This window comes from Delphinapterus leucas, chromosome X, assembly GCF_059928025.1.
Source record: "Delphinapterus leucas isolate spDelLeu-1000000601 "Yukka" chromosome X, BTC_Dleu_Yukka2, whole genome shotgun sequence".
NCBI classification, from domain to species: domain Eukaryota; kingdom Metazoa; phylum Chordata; class Mammalia; order Artiodactyla; family Monodontidae; genus Delphinapterus; species Delphinapterus leucas.
The window spans coordinates 130,189,393-130,214,498 of record NC_143150.1 but is presented as its reverse complement, the minus strand read 5'-3'; the positions used below and the strand labels follow the sequence as shown (position 1 = coordinate 130,214,498).

The 25,106-nt window shown below is 44.4% G+C and overlaps 1 non-coding gene and 1 pseudogene across 1 annotated transcript; one reads left to right on the top strand and one right to left on the bottom strand.

The window, feature by feature from the left end:
* The first annotated feature begins 1,778 nt into the window (after window positions 1–1,778).
* Window positions 1,779–3,077, top strand: LOC111167224 (small ribosomal subunit protein eS24 pseudogene; annotated as a pseudogene).
* A 624-nt stretch (window positions 3,078–3,701) lies between these two features.
* Window positions 3,702–3,808, bottom strand: LOC115804223 (U6 spliceosomal RNA). The gene has a single exon (XR_004025091.1). It is a non-coding gene; the product is annotated as a U6 spliceosomal RNA (small nuclear RNA).
* Between the last annotated feature and the right edge of the window lie 21,298 nt (window positions 3,809–25,106).

Sequence of the window (25,106 nt, the reverse complement as noted above, 5' to 3'; positions counted from 1 at the left end):
CTCATTCTACTTCCGCGTCTTTGTGCCAATGGTTGAAGGATTTCAAGGGCCTCTGGCAGCATCCCAGTGATGGAGGGTATGGGCCATATTTGGGATTTTCAAGGAAAATCAAGTTCAACAGAAAGGAAACAGCCTCTGTGGCTCTTGCAATTCTTTAGTTTGGAAGGCAGCCTATCGCCAGGACCCGGGAAAGAAGGGTTGGCGTCATCAGGATGCCAGCATTGGGGCCTGTGTGTGCTTCCTGTGACCACCACCTGGATGTCTGTAAACAAGGGAAGTGCATCCTCTCCCGGTTCTGGAGTCCAGAAGTGCAAAATCAAGGTGTCGGGAGGCCTGCACTCCCTGTGAAGGCTCTAGGGGAGGGTCCTTCCTGGTTTCTGGTGGCTGCTACAATCCTTGGTGCTGACTAGCTTGTGGCCCCCTCACTTCAATCTCTGCCTCCGTCTTTGCTTGTTCTTTTCTGTGAATACTTCTGTCCAAACCTCCCTTTCCTTCCTCTTATAAGGACACCAGTCACTGAACTGAGGGCACGAGGATGATTTCCAACCAAGACCCTTAACTAATGACACCTGCAAAGACCCTCTTGCCAACTGAGGTCCCATTCTGAGATTCCCAGGGATGTAAATTTGGGAGAGGACCCTCTGCAATCCACTACGTGATGTCCCTCTCTGTCTGTCTCTCTGTCACCTTTCTGTGGCTCTCACCTTGTCCTGAGCCCCAAGGAGCTGAGAGGTCGTCTCTGGCAGGAGGAATGAAGAAGTGTGCTATTCCCAGCACAGCGTGTTATTTATAGAGTGACACTGCCCGGGGATCACATGCCTGCCCTGAGAGCCCTGGGATCACACGTCAGCCTCAGACATCAGGACAAAAGTTAAAACCCGCAGCAATGGGTTGGGGAACTGGCATCACCACGGCCGGGCTGGTGCTTCTCTGATTAATGAGGCCGACGGCGAAATACCAGGTCTTGCGTCCCCGTAACCGGGTATTGTTCTCCCACGAAAACGTATCAGCTCTGTCAGAAGCTTTGCCCCAGTTCCTTCTCTTTTCATTTGTGATTTTTACCTTCAGGTTGGAAGGATACTTAGCAGTCCCCCTTCCCTGCTGAGTTCCTTTCTGGGAGCTGGGTCCCGGGAATCCGCAGCGCCTGTCCATCAAAGGGACGCAGATACAAAAGGTCTGCTCGGGGGCTGCCAGCCAAACCCAGGGCGGCCGTTCCGGTGCTGAGTGCACATTCAGGCTGGATTATCTCCGCTTTGGGGGACGCTGGTAGACACCAAAGGAATGTGTCTAGGACGTCACGAGATCTCGCAGCTGGTGGGCAGAAAGCAGTGGTGCTGGCAGCGACATGCCAGCCACAGCACAAAAGCAAAGAGAGACCCAGTGTATATTTTGGCCGAGGACGAGAAACCAAGGGTGATCTCTGCGGAGCCGCGGGTGACACAATTGCTGGTTTCCTCTTCAGCGGGTACTGATTCAAGCCCACTGAATGACACTCAGGCATGCACGGGGGTATCACGGTGATGGAGGAAAGTGTGAGAAACGCGGAGCATTTTCCTGCCTTTCTGGTAACAGATACCTAAGAAAACCTGATAATCATAGTGATTGTGGTAAAGCTGTGTGCATATGTAGTGATTTTCTTTATAGGATCCTGCCCTTGGCTTAGAGGGAATGCATCCTTTTATTTCTCCTCACTTGGGCCTCCATCTTCAGAATCCCATCCCTCCAAAGGCCTACCGGTGCTCTTGTCCTCCCAGGCTGCTTGAAGATCAGCCGCCATCATGAACGACACAGTAACTATCCAGGACCAGGAAGTTCATGACCGACTGACTACTTCAGTGGAAACAAACTGGCATCGATGTCCTTCACCCTGGGAAGGCAACAGGACCTAAGACAAAAATTTGGGGAAAAAAAACTAGCCGAAATGCATATACAAGACCACACCAGATGTCATCTTTGTATTTGGATTCACAACCCATTTTGATGGTGGCAAGACAACTGGCTTTGACATGGTTTATGATGCCTTGGATTACCTGGAGAAGAATGAGCCCAAACCCAGGCTGCAAGACATGGCCTGTATGAGAAGAAAAAGATGTCCAGAAAACAGCGAAAGAAACTCAAGAACAGAATGAAGAAAGTCTGGGGGACTGCAAAGGCCAGTGTTGGTGCTGGCAACAAGAGGAGTAAAGATTCTGCCGTGACTGTATCGGTGGAGATGTGAGCAGCCTTTTATGAGAGGATTAATAAACTAAGATCTTTTACATGCCCCCCCCCAAAAAAAAGGTCTACCTGTAATCAAGTTGGATGGCTTTTGTGGCCTTAAAAGTGCTGACTTGACTTAAAGGTGCAAACTCTGATCTCCCCACTCAGATCCGAGCAGATGTGTGGTTAGATCACAGAATCATCATGTTCTATTCCCTCATTCATTCCTGCATCCACCCATTCAGTATTTTCTGAGCACATGCTACTAAGAAGTTGAACATTTATGGAGGGTCAAGCAAGTGTAGGCAATGAGCTAGGAGCTGGGAGGATAGAGTGCAGTAAGATACATGGTTACGAGAGAGAAGGCATCCCGCAAGGTGCAGGCATTGGGGAAGTAAAGCAGGGTGGCCTGAGAAAGGCTGGGAGGACAGAGGAAAAAACCTAGAGAATGTGACTTTAGACCCAAACGATAACTGAGAGGAGAAGAAGCAAAGGACATTCTGGGTGGAGGCGTCAGCATGCCAACGGCCTTGAGACATGTAGTAGTCAGGATAAGCTAGGTTATGCTGCTAAAAAAATAATCCATAAAATATCAGGGGCAAATTGCTACAAAGCTCCATTTCTTATATATATCTATATATATCTATATCTTTATTAGAGTATAATTGCTTTGCAATGTTGTGTTAGGTTCTGCTGTACAACAAAGTGCATCAGCTATATGTATACATATACCTCCATATCCACTCCCTCTTGAGCCTCCCTCCCTCCCTCCCTATCCCACCCCTTAGGTCGTCCCAAAGCAGAGCTCCATTTCTTACATCATAGTCTGATGGGAGTCATGGGGTCTCCCTGTGCCCTGGAGCTACATTATCTGGAACACGTGGCCTCCAGAAACACCTTGCAGGGAAGAGAGAGAAGGAGGACGTGTACTGGCTACTTGCCATCTGCACCTGGACATGACATGTGTGGCTCTGCTCACAGCTCAGCAGGCAAAACTAGTCCCCTGGTGCTACCTCCTTACACGGTGGTCTAGGAAATACAGCTGAGCACATGATACTTGGTGAGCTAACTGTCTAAGCTACGTGCTATGAATGACTTGTACCCCACCAAATTCATATGGGACTGTATATCGCTGTAATGTGACCGTATTTGTTTGTTTGTTTTTCACGTTGTTCACACCTATACTGCGAGTTTGGAAATGCATATTTTCAAGCAGCCATACAAAAGTATTCATGAAGAATGCATAATCTCTGAAAATTGTGAAAACATCCCTGCTACCAATACATTTCCAAATACAAAACTGACTACCATATTGTTACTTCTGTGTAGCAGGAGAAGTTCATGCTCAAAACAGATAAAATTCTTTAGGTGTGAATGGTATGAATGACAGTCTTCTTTTTTTTTTAATTTCTTAGTCGTTTGGGATCCTTAAGCATGCAAGCCTCAAAGAGGAGGGTCCACGAAGGAACAAGGGTTGTCTTACGGCAGCCAGTACAAGTACGGAACGCTTCACGAATTTCGCAAATTTGCGAGTCATCCTCGCACAGGGGCCGTGCTCATCTTCTCTGTATCGTTGCAATTTTAGTATATGTGCTGCCGAGGCGAGCATACTCATGTGGCTGTATCTGGACATGGGGTTTTGCGGGAGGTAATTAAAGTTAAGTGAAGTCATGGTTTGATGGGATCAATGTCTCCCATAGTTCTCTCCTTCTCTCCCTCCACTGTGTGAGGACACAGCGAGAAGGTGGCCCTCTGCAAGGCAGGAAGAGGGTCCTCACCAGGAACCAAGTCATCTGGCACGTTGATCTTGAACTTCCAACCTGCAGAGCGGTGGGAAAATCACCTTCTATTGTTGAAGCCGCTCAACCTATGGTGTTTTGTTATGGCGCCCGAGCTGACCAGTTATCTCTCACACCAGGCAGGAAGAGGCTGGCTACTTTGGGAGCTGAAAGCCAGACTGAAGCCCTGGGGGCCAAGGGAGTGAGAGAGAGTATTCCATCAAATGAAGCTGGAACAGGAGTGGAAGCCCATGGCATGCAGTGTCACAGGGCCATTGTGACAAGTGCTTCAAGCGTAACAGGAAGAGAGCAGAGGGGTGGCTTTTGCAGGTTTCAGAATCTCTCCCATAAGCCAGAGTGGATCTAGGGACCATCTTCCTGAGGATGAGCACGGTGGTTTAGGTGGGGGTCATGGTCATAGAGGGAGATGGGTGGGTTGAAGAGCTTTCGGGAGCTGGAGGAATGGTACCAAGAGATCGACTCTACACTGGTGTCGAGCAAGAGAGAGTGAAGGAAGTACCCCACCTTCCTAGCCAGAGCACTTGTGGTGGTGCCCTTGACCAACATGGGGACCAGGGATGTGGGACAAGTCTGCTACTGGACACCAGTCTAAGGGAGGGAGGGTTTCCAGTCAGAGAATCCACAACGCACACCACTGCGGGTCTGTCACTGTCACTGTGCCAACACTTGTTGTTGAACAAATGGATGAAAGCAAACAGGGACGTTAATAAAGCACACGCCTTCCCCATGGGTTGTGTTCCTGGTGAGGGTGAGAAGCAAGGAGAGAAGCGCATTTGTAAATTAATTGATGAGGAAATTCCAGTACGGTGCAGTGGTTAGGACTTGGTGCTTTCACTGCAGGGGCCCAGGGTTTGATCCCTGGTTGGGGAACTAAGATCCCGCAAGCCATGCGGCACGGCCAAAAAAAAAAAAAAAGAAAAAAATTCAAACCACAAATTAATTGATGATTTCAAGGATTTAGTCTTTAGTAGCATGTTGTTTCGTCTTAGTCTCATTTCTTCTTCTGTGGTTGACTTCTAGTTTCATGCCGTTCTGTCACGGATTTAGTCTTTGCACAGACATGTAAGTAACCTCTTACGTGCCAGCCAGGCACTGTGTGAGGCTCCAGGGCTTTCAAAAAAAAAAAAAAAAAAGTCAAATAATATGCCCGCCTTCCCCTGAGTAACTTTGTAGTCTAGAAGTGGAAAGGGACAAATAAATAACAAATCATAACGTGGTATAATGACAACTAGCATGGTGTGGTCAGGATGCTGGGAAAGAGCTGCAAAGGGTGCAGGTAAATAATTAGGGTTCGGTAAGGTTTAGTGAAGACAGACTATATTGAAGGGAGTTTTGTTGAAAGAGGAGGAGTTGGATAAAGAATGTGGGAAGGGTGGTTCAGACAGAAGAAAGGGCAGAAGCAAAGACAGAGAAGTGTGAGCCAGCAAAACTCAGCAGAGACTCATGGGTGAGGCTGCAGGTAGGACTGGAAGCTGCCAACCTTCAGACTGCACATGAAGAGTTAGGACGCAGAAGGCCAAGGGCATCACTTGGGAGAACTTCCCTCAGCAGAGTGATCCAAGTTAGAGAGATGAGAGTGACTGGAATATTAGAGAAACACACTGAAAGCCAGATGGAAAGTACACTGGAGAAAGACGACGAGTGAGGAAGTTACAGTGGCAATCCAGGTGGGAGGAGCTGAGACTGTGGATGAAGCCCAGGGCTGTAGACATAAAAGCAGAGAGAAGAGAGCAGACTCGAGGGATATTAGAGATAAGCACAGTCTAGGATTAATACCGGGCTTGGGAAGTGTGGCAGGTGAGATAAAAATGTCCACGTCCTAATTTCTGGAACCTGTGAATATGTCACTTTACATGGTAAAAGGGGCTTTGCAGATGGGATCAGGGCAAAGACCCTGAGATGAGGAGATGGTCCTGGATTATCCAGGTGCCCTGAAGTCATCCCAGGGGTCTTTAGGATTGAAAAAATGAGGCAGGAGCGTCAGAATCGGGGAGAGATGCAGATGGTATGGTGTTGGCTTTGCAGGAGGAGAAGGGGGCCATGAGGTGAGGGATGACGGCATCCTCTAGAACCTGCAAAAGGTAACTGCTGGATCCTTCCCTTGGCCCTTCCTTAGGGAAGCAGTGCCAGGGACAACGACAAACTGTCTTTGACACACATGGAGTTTGACGGGGACATGCGTGGTGGGCAGCTGGATATTGGTCCAGAGTCCTGAAGCCAGATCTGGGCTGAGGATAGAGATGGGAGCCGGGCTGAAGCTCAGACTGTTTGAGCCTGCCTCTGAATGCCTGCATGACTGCCCGCTGGCTGTAGAAAACCAAAATTAGCTGCATCTGTGCAAGGCTACTGATCAACCGTGTGTGGGTGCCCTTCTCACGCTGGCTGACACAGATGCCATGTTGTTGAGGGTTCGGAGGAAAACAGAAGAAGTGAGAACGTTTGGGGAAGCATCAGTATGTACGTGCCGGGCAGTGGTTGCTTCAAGTATTTTAATCCATCAGTCATTCTTTTTCCACCCAGACAAAATTTTCCTAGCCTCCTATAAACGCGTCGTCAAGTCCTTTGCATCCTGAACACCAGGAGAAGTCCCTGTACGTTAGGGACGGTGGCCGCAGAGGAAAACAGGCAGAAGCGGAATCAACAGAGCAGTGGGTGCAGAGGGAACAGAGCAGAGCTACGGGAAGGAGGTGGAGAAGGAGAAGAGGCTCACCTCGGCATTGCTCTATGGTCGCAACATCAACAGGTGCGTTGCCTTCTCCAATTTCAGGTTTGTGCTACATGGCTGACTTGAGGTTTGCTGGATACTGGACTCCTGCAGGCACCCTCGTGCGCCCCTGTGTTTATTCATTTCCAGGTAGATCCTAGCGCAGGGGCGGAGGGTGGCACATGCACACACACACTTGTTTACCCCCCATGCCATCTACACGTGCAACACGACTTTGTATATTCTCAGAGTCCTTTCAACTTGGGCAGCCACTCACGCTTCCAGTAGCCACAGTCACCAGGAAGCCCTACTGTCCAACAGCCAACTCAATCTGATCATTCACGCTCCTTGCCTCAGCCTTCTACACCTATGACTTTACAGGCCCTGAAACAAAAGACAATCTGTAGGTTCTAACATGGTCTATATTTCCTCATCCAAAAAAAAAAAAAAAAAAAAAGATGAGGGCAGAGTGGGAAGGGAGGGCTGTGCTTCTCTCTAGGGCAGGGCTCCTAAACTCTGGCACGAGTCTGAATGCAGCCCGCTGCTGTTTTTGTAAATAAAGTTGTATTGGCATAAAACCAAGCCCAGCTGTTTCTGTGTTGCCTGTGGCTGCTTCCATCCTGCAATGGTAGGTCTGAGAAATTATGAAGAGGCTCTACAGCCCTCAAAGCCTAAAATATTCACTAACCGGCCCTTTACAGAAACTGTCTGCTGATGGCCCCTATAGGGAATCGAGTCTTGGAGAGCAAAGAGGGCAGCCAGTTTCCTCCTCTGTGATATGCTTTAGATACGGCTGTTTAGTATTTGCACGATTGTTACAATATTGATTACACAACCAAATAATAGAGAACAAACTTCAAGGCATTCACAGGCGCTGAGTGGAAAGAAACAAAAAGGCCAAGCCAAGAGCAATGAAAAGAGGCAGAAAGAATGAGTTCTACCCTAAAGAAGAATAAAACACTGAGAAAAAATATTCACTTCCATAAGATAAATCTCTTCCCTACCTATAAAACGTCTGCCTGGACAGCTAGACAGAAGCTTCTACTTATGTTCAGGTATGCCCAATGTGCTCAGAATCTATGTCAGGATTCTGACTCCAATTTCCTTCTCCAGCATTTTTCTCTGTGATGTGAAACTAATTAAGTCTGGCGTCTTTGCAGTTCTTGAAAAAGATTATTGTTTTAGCCATATCTAATAACACCTTACGGGCCTTTTGCACTGAAAACAAAAATATATCCTCGCCTGAAAACATCGATATATATTCGACTACAGTGTGGGTATTCATTCTCCGTGTATATACAGCAGCAACTTAAAAATGGTTTCACTTCCTCTAAAATTTGATTATGTGTTTGAACCCAGCCCACTCCAGCCTTGCTAGGAAAATGGCGTGCTATGGTGCACGCATGTCTTTCTGGGGCACACACAGCATGAGAAAATGTCTGTATTGATGCCGGGTCAGACCTACAAACTTGGGTGATTTCATACGCCTCTAATTAGTTAAGATCTAGTGCATACACGTTCGCAGTGGTTTCTAATTGATGTCCACGTTTGAGTGTATGTTATGTCAGTCCTGAGAGGTGGATGTCAGCTCAGAAACTTTGGTAATATCTTTTTTTTTTTTTTTCCATTCTTTAGCTCCTGCTTTGTGCGTGATAATAGCCTTTAAGAACACAAAACAGTAGCTCTTCTTCAGTGCCAGACCTTAACAACGATAACCTTCAGCAAGGAATTCAGGGAGAATTACACTTTCAACATTTTACAAGGTCATGGAGTTACCAGTCACGTCCATTTTTCTTCATTTGTCGTGAACGTTCTAACTGTTGTATATTACCAGGCCGTCCCCATTTTCCTATTAAAATGCATATCAGGATATTGAATCTTCAAGTATTATGGGGTAAATTTTTTTTTCTATTTCTGGAAAATGGACCATTGGGATTCGTTATTCAATGCTAATGTAAGAAAAAAAAATCTCATTTCCTCAATGAAAAGAAGAAAGTGGTCATAGACAAACGTGCATGGGGCCTGGGATTGGAGTGAGAAGGTGAAAAGCAAAGCAGAAGTGTCCATGGTACCATAAGGTTAAACAGGGGAGAGGAAGCAGTTAACACAGACAGGAGACTGAGTGTTTTTCAGCAAGGCTGCCTTAGGCATATAGATGTGTCCAACTGACTCCTCACGTAATAAATTTCTCTGTTCTCCACTGTTCTTTTTTCAAAACTAAATTCTTTATGAAGAAAAATACAAAGAGTAATGGAGGGTGTAGAGAAACAGGCCAAAATAAATGAAGAAATGCAGTATGTTTCTGGATGAGATTATTCAATAGTGTTTACATGTTATTTTTTAAATTAATTCTTATTGGAGTAGAGTTGATTTACAATGTTGTGTTAGTTTCTGCTGTACAGCAAAGTGAATCAGCTGTATGTATACATACATCCCCTCTTTTTTGGATTTCCTTCCCATTTAGGTCACCACAGAGCACTGAGTAGAGTTCCCTGTGCTATACGGTAGGTTCTCATTAGTTATCTATTTTATACATAGTATCCATAGTGTATATATGTCAATCCCAATCTCCCAGTTCATCCCACACCCCCCTTTCCCCCTTGGCACGTGCTATTTTTTTTTTTTTCCCAAAATGAATGTATGTTTGACACAAAGCTACTGAACGTCACCGTGGAATTTTTGGGTTTGTTTTTCGGGTCACAAAATTATTCTTCTGATCATCTGGAAGAATAAATGCACAAAAGCGTCCTGGCAATTTCGGGAAGAAGGGCAGTGGAGGATGGGAGAGGGAGAACGAATTGTCCCGCGTGTAAATCTGCAATTATTTAAACAGTGTGATATGAGAACAGCCACGGAGAGACTGATTGATAAAAGTAAGAGGCACAAGAAGAAACACACAAAAAAGGCACGTGTGTTTTAGACAACCTGGTGCAAAGTAATGAATATCTGGGTTGGCTACTTAGGGAACAATAAAATTCATTTCCCCGTAATTAAACACCAGAATTAAATATAACTGTTAGAATGCCTACTTCCATTTCAGGACAGAACAGCCCTCGCATCCTCATAATCAAACCTATGTTTGAAACATACTTTTCCAAAAAATCATCATTTTTCATTATAAAAAAAGATTCGCGAAAAGCTCAGGACACAGAGGAACACAAGAAACTAAATACCAAAAAGTAGCAAGCTCCTTCCAGGAAAGACAAGACTCCTGTCGGCTTTGATCTTTGTGGAAGTGGTCAGGGTGGGAGGACCCTGTTGTAGGCGTGGGTAAGGAGCAAAGAGGAGTACAGTTTTAAAGCGTGTGGGCTGACGTGTTCGATGGGAAACATGAGGGAGTCCTAGTCTCAGTACATACTTCGACCACCTGCTAAGTGTTTCCCAAGAATCTCTGCAGAGGAAAGAGATAGTCTGCTCCACGTGGGTGAGGTGGGAAGAGAGAGGAGATAAATACCATGAGTTCTCGCCCAGGTTCAAGGCAGCCTCTTTCAGAAGGTAGGGATCAGGGCAGTGGATCTGATGCAAAGTGTACTCGGGCATGCCTGGGCTTCACAGGGTATTAGACAGCAGCCCTCCAAAGACAAAGGCAGTGTCACAGGGTGGGGGGACTTCTCCAATGTGAGAGACAGAGCAAACAGACACCCCGAATAGCATCCTGATGGTAAGTGGAGAGACCGATCTCACGGTTAAGAGAACTGCGCACTTCACGGAAAAGCACAGAGATATCTCTGGCGCCCTACCAGTGTCAGATCCCAAGCCTGACTCAAGATGAAGTTCCAACACTGTCCTGAAAACTTCTGAGGTCACCAGTGACGTGAGTCACAGGGAAGCTAGTGTATTGTCCCACAGGCCTCAGAAGGTCTCTTCTCCGCTTCCCCAGTCTCTCTTCTATTTGCATTTCAGTTTTCAGACTTTCTATTGGAGTCGGAAGTGAAAGAACAAGAATGGCGGCAGAAGGAGGATTCGGAGAGATAATAACTGGGAACTTTCCAGAATCGATGAACGATGTTGACGCATAGAAGGATGGTGTTCAGCAAACCACAAACAGGAGAAACACAAAGGAAATGACACCTGACAATTTCCTAGACAACCCTGAATACCAAAGATGCAGAGTGAATCTCGAAAGCAGCTAGGGAACAAAAAAACGCATCATACACGAGCGCGTGACATTCTGAATTACGGCTGGCTTTTCGCCAGAAGAAACAAAGAGGCCAGAAGCAATGGAAAGATATCTTCAAGGTGATGAAAGAATAGTGTCAACTTAGAATGACAGATCCCGTGAAAATATCCTTCAAAGCTGAAAGTGGAATAAAGACATTTTCAGGTACAATGAAAATGTAGACCCACTCCACAAGACAGGCTAAAAAATACAAAAATAAAACGTCTGCAGAAAGAAGGAAAAAATACCAAATAAGAGCCCAGTTATGCAAAAGAAAAGAATGGAAAGCAAAAGTGTAAATGTCTGGATAAATATAAAATAGCTTTCTTTAAAGTATCCATGTTGTTCAAATGTCTTTTAAGAAGCATTCACTGTTTAAAACAAAAATGACAAGAATGTTTTGTTAGATGTATAGGCTATGTAGAAGTGGATTGCAAAATAATGAGAATGTAATGGGCAGGGAGGTATTCCGTGCAATTATTCTCCTGTAAGGTCCTTATGGAGTTTGTGCATATGTCTGAAAGTAGTATAATTTTTTAAGGTGGACTTTGCTACATTAAAGATAAGTATTGGGGTGTCTAGAGAAGTGCTTTTCAAGAGCTAGAGGGTAACGAGCCACCCAGAAGCTTCCTTTGTGTCTTTCCAAGTAGGGTAATTTTGTTTCCTTTTTCATATTTCTCAATTTTCCAGATTTTCTACAACAAATGTAAACATTTTAGAATAAATATTTTCAGTAAGTTCATTGTCTTCTTGAAGGGCTTTTTGTACCTTTTTTTTCCCCAGAATTGAGATCCTTTACCAGCTTGTATATAAAATGTGCTCTTCTAAATGATTATTCCAGAATTGGCCTCGAAAGCAGTTCCGAATAAAATTAAATATTGCATTAGAGTCCCATAAAACAATTCTAATTGGGCATGTGCTGGAACAAACAGATTGTGAAAATTATTAACACATGTTAGTATTTTTCTTACCACAGTGCCCCCCCCCCGCCATCATCTCTCTGTCCTGCCTGTTAGTCACTTAGTTGCCCACTCAGTTATCAGATCAATGTCGCTGTATCCCAGTGCTTGTGTTCAAGACAACCTTATTTTACTTAATAATGGCTCCAAAGCACAAGACTAGTGATGCTGGCAATTTGAATATTCTCTGATTGTGTCTGATTTATAAACTTAACTTTATTGTAGATAGGTACATATAGGAAAAAAACATAATACATATAGGGTTCGGTACTACCCGTGGTTTCAGGCATTCACTGGGGGTCTTGGAACGTGTCCCTCGTGGATAAGGGGTGACAATTGTGTATGTAAATATACAATATATATACTGTATTCCTAATATATATACTATATATACTGTATACCTAATGCAATACACTGTATTCCTAATATATATACAATATATATACTGTATTCCATATATCTATATATATATCTATCTATATATATATCTACAGTACTCCCAATTATTTTCTAGATTGACCCAATCCGTCTTGACTTTTGCACCTCTGCAAAGCACACTGATAAGAATGGACTTTTCTGATATTTCATCAAAGGCTTCCATCTTCCAGGGACACACTAGAAAATCTATTATACTCTAAGTTACCCAGGACGATAACTGGTAAAAAAGAAATCTCTCTGTACCCCACACCTCCACTCCATCAAAAACCAAAATAGTGCTATGATTGCTCTTACCTGACCTACTTTAGTGTCGAACCTATAATGACCTAAATTCTTAAAGTCCTAGGCTTGGAAGGAACTTCGGAGGGTTTTCCCAATCCGTCCTCGTAACTTTACGCAGAATCACACGTCCACTGTGCTGGATTCATCAAGGCTACGCAAGGATTTCCCACCACTAACTTGGGGTTGTCTATCAGGTTTGAGGAAGGTGTATGGCTTTTTATTTTCTAGTCTGAAAGGTAATATGACAATTTTATCTAATAACGCTATTTGGTTATGTAGTTACAGAGACAAAGAAGGATAAAGCACAGGCCACTTGGAATTGTAATTTTATCTGTCACACACAATAACTCTGTAGGTACTTTATGGTACCCATTTCTAAGCATCATGATTATACTGAAAGCTATTAAAGAAGTACAAACATCCTTAAAAGGCTACGAGCTGATCTGGTTGCGTGCCAGCCTGGTAGATACCCAGGTCCCCAAGTTTTACTTCCTTTCCTCGGACACGAGATGTTCACGCAATTCTTTCCAGTACTTATAAACCTGACCCCTTCCTTCATCTCAGCCACATCCTGTTCTCAGCCTTCCCTCTCTCCCCAACTCAGACCCGTGATTATCACCTAACTGGCAGGTTCCAACCATTTGCCTTCAACTCAGAATTCAGAGAACCAGCCCTGACAACTGAACACGTGGCACATGTGTCTCGTAGGCACCGAAAACTCCGTCGTGTTCAGGATGGAAGTGATTGCTCTCCTCACCAGCGTTCCTCCCCTCCTGCATCACTTCTCATGCAGAATCAGCAGGCTCCTTGGATTCAAATATCCAAATACTCTGTGCGTACATAGGTTTGTGTGTGTGTACTTTTTTTCAACTTCGTTCATGTTCTTAATTTCTACTGCAGACCCCCAGCTTCAATCCACTGTCTCCTGCCTGTACTGTTGCAGAAAACCCTTATCTTGGTAGGTCTAATCCCCCTTTGCTTGTCCCTAATCCACTGTTTTCAAGAAAGTCTGAGGGACATTTTTAAAACAAAACTTGGATTGTGCCATTATGCTGCTCAAAATCCTTTCAGTATGTCTTTTTTTTAACATTAGGATGGAGTCTAAAAATGTTCAGAATGGCCTATAGGCCCCACGGGATCATTCATGCCCCCACCCATGTCCTCCAAGACATCACACCGGAATAATATAATGTTCTTGAAGAGACAACACAGCTTATACATGGAATCAACTTTAAATGTTTTTCAGGATCTAAGCAGAGCTCCTGGTGTCCTTTTTCGTAGCTGAAAATTGAACTTCCAGGTGGTCTTTGCTGAGACAAGTGTAGGATGGCCTGCTGCCGATTTCCCAAGAGAAGGCAGTCAGATTATGAGTTCAGATCACAAGCGCGCTGTAGAAGACAACCGGAACACCTTGGCACGGATTCTAGAGGCTGAAGGTTCGTCACGGAATCAGAAAGACTTCCTCTAACCTGCCCTGCCCTCTCCTCGCACCATTCCACAAACCCTCTGGCCACAACGTGGGACGTCACCACTTTTCACCATGTAAAATACCCACATACGGGACGGAGAAAAGCAAACAAAAAGAGTCTCATGGAGATCATGCCCCCGAAACAATATTGACCACTGTACGTGTTTGCTGGGGCTGCCGTAACAAAGCACCACAGACGAGGCGGCTTAAACCCAGCAGACGTGTATTCCGGCCAGTCCTGGAGGCTGGAATCTGAGATCCAGGTGTGGGTGGGGCTGGTTCCTCCTGAGGCCTCTTTCCTGGGCGTGTAGACGGCCGCCTCCTCCCTGTGTCCTCACGTGGTCGCCCCTCTGTGTGTGTCTGTGTCCTGATCTCCTCTTCTTATAAGGACACTTTCCTGTGGGATCAGGACCCACCCTAGTGACCTCATTGTACCTTTAGTTCCCTCTTTAAAGACCCCATCTCCAAATCAGTCACATTCGGAGATGACTGGGGGCTAGGACTTCAACATACGAATTGGGAGGGGGGCAGGACACAATTTAGCCCCTAAAAACCACTGTAAATGTTGCTGGAATTCCCTATGCTTTGTCCGACAGCCTGCCACTAAGCATTATGAAAGCGATGAAAGCGTTGTGATAAATGAGTGTGGCCCTGTGTTGACCTTTTGATTCACAGGGCAAGCTTGGAGACATAACTGATTGACCCGAATTCCTATGAATGTGACGTGATGACTGATCTTGGCTTCTGAGTGTTCCGAGTGAGCGTATTAAGCTGTGTTGGATGCACGTGACTGTGTGTGTGTTGTATAGAATGTCAATGACCATCGGTGACACCGGCTCACCATCTTATCACCTGGATTCACTTCTTCAGAACGTCGAATGAGAATGTGTCTCGAAACTCTGGACATGGGAAAATTTGTTTTCCCAAACCCAAGTCTCTGGTCAACGCATTAAATAAAACCAGAAAAAAAAATCTAACCACTTTTCAGAACAAAACTTTTATTAGAAGGAAGAGTCTGAAAACATAGACTCACCGTTTGATATCTGTGCTTTCCATTGGCCATTTAATAGCTGTCATGGGGGTGCTGGAGGGACAATTGGTGCAGACTCACAAGACAGAAATGAAAATCAGGGCCATGTTATTTCCAAGCAGATGACTTTGGGGAAGAGGCACTTACCAGTTGACTGTGATTAGAAAATGAGCTAAATATAGATTTAAATAATCTCTAACCTTCAGAGAAGTCTAGAGACCATCCCCTTTTGTAAGCTTACAACAGCTTGACAGAGAAATGCCAGTTTGGGGAAACGTAAAGACTCGCTGCCACCACTTATTAATTTTTATGAGCAAAATCGTGACAAGTCAAAGTGGCAGCTCTTACCTGTCTCGGTAGGTTAGTTAGTGCCATTCAGGTCAGCCCCCCTCTGTGAGCCCAGTGAGCACCCAGCTTACGGTTGATGAGGACCTTGATGAAATGGGTATTTTCAGAAGGATATCTTTATAGTTTAAAGTAAGTTCTGAAATTTAAAAAAAAAATCTTTATTTTTGGAAAGTTTATCTCCTCCACCTGTACGACCTGTTTGTTCTCACTTGATCCCCATCATAATCCTCAATTTGTTGAATCACAGCTGGTTGCCGTGGAGATGACTGCGATGTCACAAACAGGATTATAACTTCAAGTGCAGAATAAACAGCAGGCACGCTGAACTCTTAACAAACAAACTCCTGTTATTATGCAAATAACCTTCAAATAATCAAGTGTAACCCAAAATGCATAATTTTCTTTGGTGGGATTTTTTGGTCCCCCTTGGTGTCGCAAAATGGATCATCACCTGCTAAATCCAGTTCTAAAATGAAAAATGTCAAAGGACTTCAAAACTGTATTCGAGCGTGGAAGACCCTACTATGGGACAACAACAAAACTCCTCATCAATAGGTTGCTAAGAACATTTTAGCAAAGATAACGATGTGTCCAAGTTTAACCAGAGAAGCGTTTCAGGATCAGAAGGGTAATTACAATCGTGCGGAACAATTGTCAAGTTAGAGGTATAAAGGTAAAGAACTTACAGTAGATATTGCTACACCCAACGTGGCTTCTGAGATTTGAATAGTTGCTGGTCACTAACGCTGACCTCCAACGGAGACGGATAGATAGGATGGTTTCTAGGACACCATGAAAGGCTCCTCTGACCAGAAACATCATTCTAGTGGATTTAGAACAACACCTAAATCAGCCATGTGAGTCAACATTTATAATAAACAGAAGAAGAATGGAAGTAATATTCACTGAGAATCTATCAGCAGGTATGATGGCAGTAATTGTATGTCAGGTCATTGAGGACTCACAGTCGTCTGGACACACACACACACACACACACACACAGCCACTCATTGTCTGCATTTTTATGTGATTTTAAGGTTTAAAGAGATTAAGGATCACATTATGTCTGTGGTTAACAAGTTCTGGAGCCAGTATTTAAACCCACACTCAACAACTCCACTGCCTAACTCAAGCTACACCCCAAGGCTCAAAATCTTTGTGAAAAGCCACAATTATCAGTCATTATCACCTGGACTCCACATACTTACGACTGTTTGGTTTTGGCTCAGGAGAACATCAAACTCCTCAAAGTAAGAGAAGGAGGGATCAGTAAGTATTGGGCTGGACCAGGGACACAAACCAAATGGAGTATGGGGCTGGGAGACAAGCCGTCTGTAGGATCTGCAGCCCTGGGCAACTTTGCTCCAAGCACCCTGAGGTAAGGTGCTATAACTAATTATTTCAGGGTCACAAGTAGTCTTTTCACGCCTCTCTGAATCTTGGAGGCTGATGCAGTAGAACAGAGGCAGGTGGATTTTGCACTGAGGGTAACTCCTCTGCCATCTTGATGTGGTGTCCGTGGGCCCGTCTTCCCGTACGGAAAGGACTAGTAAGACATAACCTATAGGATAGGCATTACTTCCTAGTTCGTTTAAAATAGAGCATGAAGTGGCTTCCATTACAGTCTCGTGGAGATTGCCGTTGTTGTTCATACCGAGAAATAAACGAGTTTGTAAAGGAAGGGAAGTCGGGGATTCTACTAGTGTTTCAGGACTGAAGTCTAACATTTTCTTGAAAGCGCCATTTAGAGTAGTTGAGAAATTGGAACAGTGGCCAAGAATTCATACCTCTACTAAGAAATTCCCATTCTTTGTTTAAAACTACTTATTTATGGTTTATTGAAGTGTAGTTGATTTACAATGTCGTATTAGTTTCAGGTGTTACAGCACAGCGATTTAGTTATACATACGCATATGTCAGTATTCTCTTCAGGGTCTTTTCTACTAAAGGTTATTACAAAATACCGATTACAGTTCCCTGTGCTATATGGTAGGTCCTTAGTGTGTATCTATTTTATATAAATAGTAGTGTGTATCTGTTAATCCCCAAATCCTAATTTATCCCTCCCACACACACCTTTCCCCTCTGGTAACCATGAGTTTGATTTCGAGATCTGTGAGTCTGTTTCTGTTTTGTAAATGAGCTCATTTTTTCCATTTTCTATTAGGTTCCACATAGAAGTGCTATCATATGGTGTTTGTCTGTCTCTGTCTAACTTACTTCACTGAGTACGATCGTCTCTAGGTCCACCCACGTTGCTGCAAATGGCATTATTTTGTTCTTTTTTTACGGCTGAGGAGTATTCCATTGTATACACGTACCACATCTTCTTTATGCACTCATCTGTTGATGGACACTTAAATTGCTTCCACGTCTTGGCTATTGTAAATAGTGCTGCTATGAACACAGGGGTGCACGTGTGCTTTTGAATTAGAGTTCTCTCCAGATCTAAGCCCAGGAGTGGGATTGCTGGATCATATGGTAGCTCTATTTGAAAAACTCCCCTTCTTGAGCTACAGATTGCCCCCGGCACTAACGAGGATTCCATTTTCAGCGCAGGGTCCCAAACTCACCATGGTGGCCTCTACACTTTAGGAGTTTTCCTGTGTGTTCTGCCACTAGATTGGCACAGCACCCAGCCCTGGATCACGTCCATCATCAAAGGAAAGAATGAGCAGGACAAGTCTGCACAGCTGATGGGAGCCCCACCCCACGTTTCTTCAGACACCTGGTCTGTCCAGGTAACAGATCCCCTGGCCCCCTCGCTGAGAGGACGGCAGGACTCCTGGCAGGCCAGCCGGCAGGGTACACGGCCAGCGTTGGCTTTTCCTGACCACTCTGATGTGTTTGTGTAGAAAAGAATGTTTTCTGTGAAAGGTTTCAGTCGGCACTGCAGGGACCTCTGCCCCTCGGCTGCCATCGTGGGGAAGCAGGGCCTGCCCCCTCTACGCGCCCCGTGGCGCCCAGAGAACAAGGAAGGTCGGCGGATGAGCTGGAAGGGGTTGGGTGTATTGGGATGATGTGAACCTGAAGCCGTCCTCGAGGATCTGCGCAAGGATGTATGATTTGGAAATCAGCAGATTCGCCTCAGGTAACTGAGACAGGGTGTGCACCTTCAGGTCTCTTGTATTCCTTTTTTGTGCTTTTGTTTTGTTTTGTTTTAGGTGCGTCTTGCCCTGGCCCTAAGGAAACTCATGCGGCCTTTCAGCCCCTTGAACATTTCACAACCTGGCCCATACCCATTGTGCTTTCCATCACTGGTCCAGCCCTATAACCTGACCATGCTTCTTCTTCCTCTCCCTCACAGTGGTGGTGCTAAAGGCTCTCCTGGATAAAAGAGTTGCCAGTTATGAACTACCAAGCCGACATGATAATGACTGATAATTATGGCTTAATCCATACAGATAGCAACGTGGCTCCTTAACAGCCTCGTTGGGCTGTATAAGCTCCACACCCTTTATTTCACCAGTTTTAAGTGTACATTTACAGCGGCTTTTAGAGTATTTACGGGGTGGAGCAACTGTCACCACAACCTGATTTCAGAAGGTCCCCGTCACTGCAGAAATATCCCTCATTCCCTCCGCCTCATCCTGCCCTCAGTCCCAGCCAACCACCAGGCTACATTCTGTCTATAGATGTGTCTTTTCTGGGTTATCTCACATACATGGAATTACCAGACTACACTCTGTCTCTAAGCATTTGTCTTTTCTAGGTATTGCTAGCCTATCACCAACCTACGTTCCGTCTCTATAGATGTGTCTTTTCTGGGTACTTCATATAAATGGAATCATACTATATATTTTTTTTAATTGTGATAAAATCCACATAATACAGAACTTACCACGTTGACCATTTTTAAGGGAACAGCTAATTGACATTAGGGACATTTACACTGTTGTGTAACTATCCCCCCATCCAGCTCCAAAACTTTTTCAACTGGCAAAGCTGAAACTCTGTACCTACTGAACAATAACTCCCCTTGTTCCCCCTGTCATATATGTTTTTCAGTGACTGGGATTTTTGCCAGAATTCACCCATGGTGTAGCGTGTATCGGTACTTCATTCCCTTTTATAGCTGAACGTTATTCCATTGTATGGATAAAGCCTATTTGTCTATGCATTCGTAAGTTGGTGGGTATTTGGATTCTTTCCACTTCGATTTGGCCAACGTGAATAATGGCTGCTATGAAAATTTCGCAGTTCATGTGCAAGCTTTTATGTGGATATAAGTGTTTTCATGTCTCCTACTTAGATACCCAAGAGTGGAACCACTGGATCAGAGATTAACTCGGTTTAACACTTTGAAAAACTGCCGGTCTGTTTTATCAGAACAGCTGCACCATCTTACATTCCCAACTGAAACACGAGGCTTTTGATTTCTCCATATCATCATCAACATTTGTTATTGTCTTTGGTTTTCATTGTAGCCATCCTGGTGGATGCGATGTGGGATCTCATTATGGTTTTGATTTGCATCCGTGGGAAGGCTGATAAAGTCAAACTTTTTTTTTTTTTTTTTGCGGTACGCGGGCCTCTCACCGTTGTGGCCTCTCCCGTTGCGGAGCACAGGCTGCGGACGCACAGGCTCAGCGGCCATGGCTCACGGGCCCAGCCGCTCCACGGCATGTGGGATCTTCCCGGACTGGGGCACGAACCCATGTCCTCTGCATCGGCAGGCGGACTCTCAACCACCGCGCCACCAGGGAAGCCCCACAAACATTTTTTTTTTAATGTGCATATTAGCCCTTCATATATCTTTTTTGGAGGAATACCTGTTAAGTTCCTTTGCACTTTTAACTTGGTTATTTACTCTTTTGTTATGGAGTTATTTATATGCCCTGAATAAAGTCCCTTATTGGATACATGACTTTGCAATAATTTCCTCTGAGTTAAGTTGTCTTTTCACTTTCTTGATGGTGTCTCTTATTTATTTATTTATTTGTTTGTTTGTTTATTTGTTTATTTTCGGCTGCACTGAGTCTTCGTTGCTGCGCGCAGGCTTTCTCTATTTGCGGCGAGTGGGGGCTACTTTTCATTGTGATGCGTGGGTTTCTCATTGCGGTGGCTTCTCCTGTTGTGGAGCACGGGCTCTAGAGCACAGGCTGAGTAGTTGTGGCGCACCAGCTTAGCTGCTCCGTGGCATGTGGGATCTTCCCGGACCAGGGCTCGAACCTGTGTCCCCTGCATTGGCAGGCGGATTCTTAACCACTGTGCAACCAGGGAAGCCCCATGATGGTGTCTCTTAAAGAGCAAACGTTTTAAATTTTGATGAGTTCCAATTCTTCTCTTTATTCTTTTGTCACTTGTGCTTTTAGTGTCTTATCTAAGACATCACTGCCGACCCCAAAGTCATGAAGAAGTATTCATGCTGTCTTCTGAGAGTTTTATAATTTAGCTCCTCCCATTAGGTTTATGACCCATTTTGAGTTAAGGTTGTGTCTGGAACATCCAACATAGGCACCACGTATATTTATACGGGGAATTTACCTGCAGCAGCGAACCCACTGCTAATTAAACAGCACACACAAAATACACATTTTTGGACAAGTGGATATTTTATATGTGCAGGTTCCATAACCCTGACTCCCCACGTGAAACTTCATTCTTTACTTGTAATTAAAATGCAAGAGGAAGGTAGAATAAGATAGAGGTAAGAACTAAACGTATATCTCCGTATCTCCTCTTCTCAGCATGCTGTACGAAGTGCAATTCATTTTTCTCTCTTAAACCTCTTCCATCATTTGAGAAGGCACGTATTCAAACAACAAACTCTCAAGGGTGAAAAAAATACCTACTCAAACACTTGGTTTGAATGCAATCAAAACAAGAGCTAGCCTCTTCAAACAACACTGAACACGTGCGGAATTAATAATAATGTCTTGCAGCATGAGTCCTACAGCCGATTCTACCCCAGCCAAGCGTGGAAATGCAGCATGGTTTGGAAAGCAGGAAGAAGCAGCCATGGCGAAGCTGCGCAAACCACTTAGGGAGTTGTAAACGACGCAAAATTGATGTCTAGTCCAGAAATTAGGCAATCATGAGTGGATCGGGCCGACAGGAAAGGCAGGCGTGTGAATCTCACACCGTCAGACCCCTCCTTCACACCACTGATCACTTGACTATCCACATGATTTCAAGGGTAAATTGCCAAGAACTCTCATTCGGTTCCATTACTTCAAACAGCCTATGCAGAGTTTTATGATTACGATCTCGACTTGAAAACCAGAAATAGAACGGGAATGAACTCCCTGGGAAAGCTGTCCTTAAGTGCATGATTATTCCACTTTTCAAACCTGAATGCATCCTTTATTCCAGCCTTCCTACCTGATAAGAATTCCTTTCATACACCTGATTCAACAACACTGTGGAAAGTCTCCACTGTAAACCCTCAAATGCATAACCGAATAAGGGAAGGTGCTTCTCCCACCAGCATGTCTGATTGTCAGTGTTGCTAAACCAGAATCCACTTAGCTAAGTGCCACAAATCCCCCCAGATGCAGACATGGCACGTTGACATGCTAATTGGAACCACTGACATAATTCTTCTAAGAGGGAATCCACCTGGGATTAACATAACACACTACTATATATAAAACAGATAACCAACAAGGACCTACTGTGTAGCACAGGGAGCTCTACTCAATATTCTTTAATAATCTGTATGGGAAAAGAATCTCAAAAAGAACAGATGCATGTGTATGTATAACCAAGTCACTTTGTGTGCACCTGAAACCAACACAACATTGTAAATCAACTGTACTCCAATAGAAAATAAAAATTCAATTAAAAAAAGAGGTAATCCACTTGGCCAACAATATTCCAAGTTATGTGGCTGCTAATAAAACTGGATCAGCTGGAGGTGAACAGCTTCATTTGGATGGCAAAGGTGTGGTCTGAGAATCAACACAGCTGACATATTAGGATCAATGTTTCGAATCACCTCTGTTCTCCTGTTTCTCCCGTCTATCCCATCTTTACAACTTTTTCCTGGACAGGTCTATTTCCCACGTCTTTCTCTGGATCTTGATTTTTAATCCTGAGTTAGAATTGAGGGCACTGCCCTCCACCCTGTCACATGATGGACGGCAACAGCTCTCCTGGTGAGAATGAAGGACGCGTGTAAAAATTCTACTTCATCTGCTCTCCTGAAGCCACATATTAAAGAGAAGCAAAACAACACCCCCGCTGAATGCAAAACACCAACCCCGCTGAACCCTGGAGGACGTTTTCCCCACCTGACATTTTTCTGCACTTTTACGATAACGTGCCTTCAGAGTCGGGAATGCTCATTTCCAAGAGATTTTTCTTCGTTCTATTATGACCAGTGACAGAGGGCTTTCGTCAGGGGTGTCCATAACTCACTGTTACTTGCTTCCAAATGAACATTTCAGCTTCATATCTGATCAACCAGCATCTCTTCTTCTCTTACTGAGAGTTATTCAGAAAGAAAGCCACCAACTTCGACAAGTAAAGGTGGAAACCTAGTTATTCTGTCATTTTTTTTTTTCTATTTCTTGCCCAAAGATGTTTTGCAGACTGTCTACATTGGGCTTATGTATACCAGCTTTCTGACACTCTCTGGCCCCATTTAGGATCTTGTATGTAGGAAATGATGTTTCAAATTGAAGAGTTCATAATACTGCATTAAACAATATTCCTTCCTCTTTAGAAAATTACTTTAGCTTTACACCCACGTCCTCCTTCAAGAAATAATATAGTAGATGTGGTCCATGTATACAATGGAATATTACTCAGCCATAAAAAGGAACGAAATAAAGCCATTTGCAGCAATATGGGTGGACCTAGAGATGACCATATTGAGTGAAGTAGGTCAGACAGAGAAAGACAAATATCATATGGTATCGCTTTCATGTAGAATCTAATTTTTTTTAATGATATAAATAAGCTTATTTACAAAACAGAAACAGACTCACAGATTTCCAAAACAAACTTATAGCTACCAGAGGGGAAACGGGGGTGGGGAGGGATAAATTAGGAGACTGGGATCAACATAGACACACTACTATATATAAAATAGATAACCAACAAGGACCTACTGTACTGCACAGGGAACTCTACTGAATGCTCTGTAATGACCTATGTGGGAAAAGAATCTGAAAAAGAATGAATATATGTCTATGTATAACTGAGTCACTATGCTGTACACCTGAAACTAACACAACACTGTACATCAACTACACTCCAATAAAATTAAAAAAAAACAAATAATATAGTAAACTCTTGAGACAAAGGAGGCAAGGGAGAAACCAGGATCTTGGAACCTGCTGCTTTTCAAGAGTCTTTTATAGCCTGGGATTCTCTAGAGCAGTGCTATTGACCTTTGGGGCCAGATAACTCTGATGAGGGGCATCCTGGGCTCTGTATGATCCTGAGCTGCATCCCTGGTCTCCACCCACCAGATGCGAGAAGTACACATCCTCCACTTCTGACAATTAAAAATGTCTTCAGACATTGTCCTACAGAGGGGAAAATCAAGATTGGCTGAGAAACTTGCAGCAGTGCCTACGATGTACGGACCCAGAGGATATGTAACTCCACAGCTATCTCAAAGTTCTCCCTTCCGATATAAAACTCTTTTCCTATGTAACGCCTTCATAAAAACCCTACTGATACGTACTTCCGAACTGCTTGCCTCAAAAAGGCGTGATCTTGTTCTGTCGACTTCACACTTGGGAGACGTTCAGGTGGTATAGTGGCCAAAAATGTTAGTCACTTTTTAAACTAGAAGACCCTCATCCTTCCTTTCTAAAGGATAACCAGCTGCTTATGTTTTTTAAAGCTCTGCTGGGAATTAATGCGTCTCTGTTCAGGACGCATCCATGGTGAAGGTTCTGGAATCCCTCTGCTGTGTTTTTGGTGGTGGTGTTCCTCTCCAGTATTAAGAGCTGGACTGAATTTACAAGATTGCAATTTAAGGAGATTTGTGATTGTGTGGTGTTTCCCGACACGACTTCCGGCATCCAAAACGTGTTGCTTCACCAAACCAATTCTCTGATTCGCTCACGCTATCCCTGTGCCCAGCAATTCAGTTCAATTCAGACAGCAACCCTCAGAGCTGGCTTAGAGCCCACACATGAAGGGCTCAGTCTCACAAGCCTACCCCCATCTCAGACACCAGCTGCAAATGGGGTGCCCCCAAGGCTTCTGCCCAGCCAACCATACATGTGGGGAAACCCTACATCCCCCATCTCAGGTTCAATGATTTGCTAGAACAGCTCAAAGAACCCAGGAAAACACTTTATTTACTTTTACCAGTTTATTATACAGGATACAACTCGGGAACAGCCAAGTGGAAGAGATGCACAGGGAAACTTATGGGTCCCTGGGGGCATGGAGCTTCCGTGGTACCCCTCTGCCAGCCCATCAATGTGCTCAGCACCCTGAAAGCCCCCCAAATCACACTGTCCAAGAGTCTGTACAGAACCCAACCTCCAGCCTGCCTCTCCTCTCCAGAGGTCACGTGTGGGGCTGCAAGTGCCAACCCTCTAATCATTTGGTCCTTCGGATGACCAGCCCCCCTCCCGAAGCCATCCAGGGACTCCACCTTGAGTCCCCTCATTAGCATAAACTCAGGTGTGCTCCAAAGGGGCTTCTTATAAATAACAAAAGACACTCCTATCACTTGGGAAATTGCAAAGGTTTTAGTAGCTCTGTGCCAGCAGGCAAAGAGCAAATTTTTAATTAGTTAATTTATTTCTG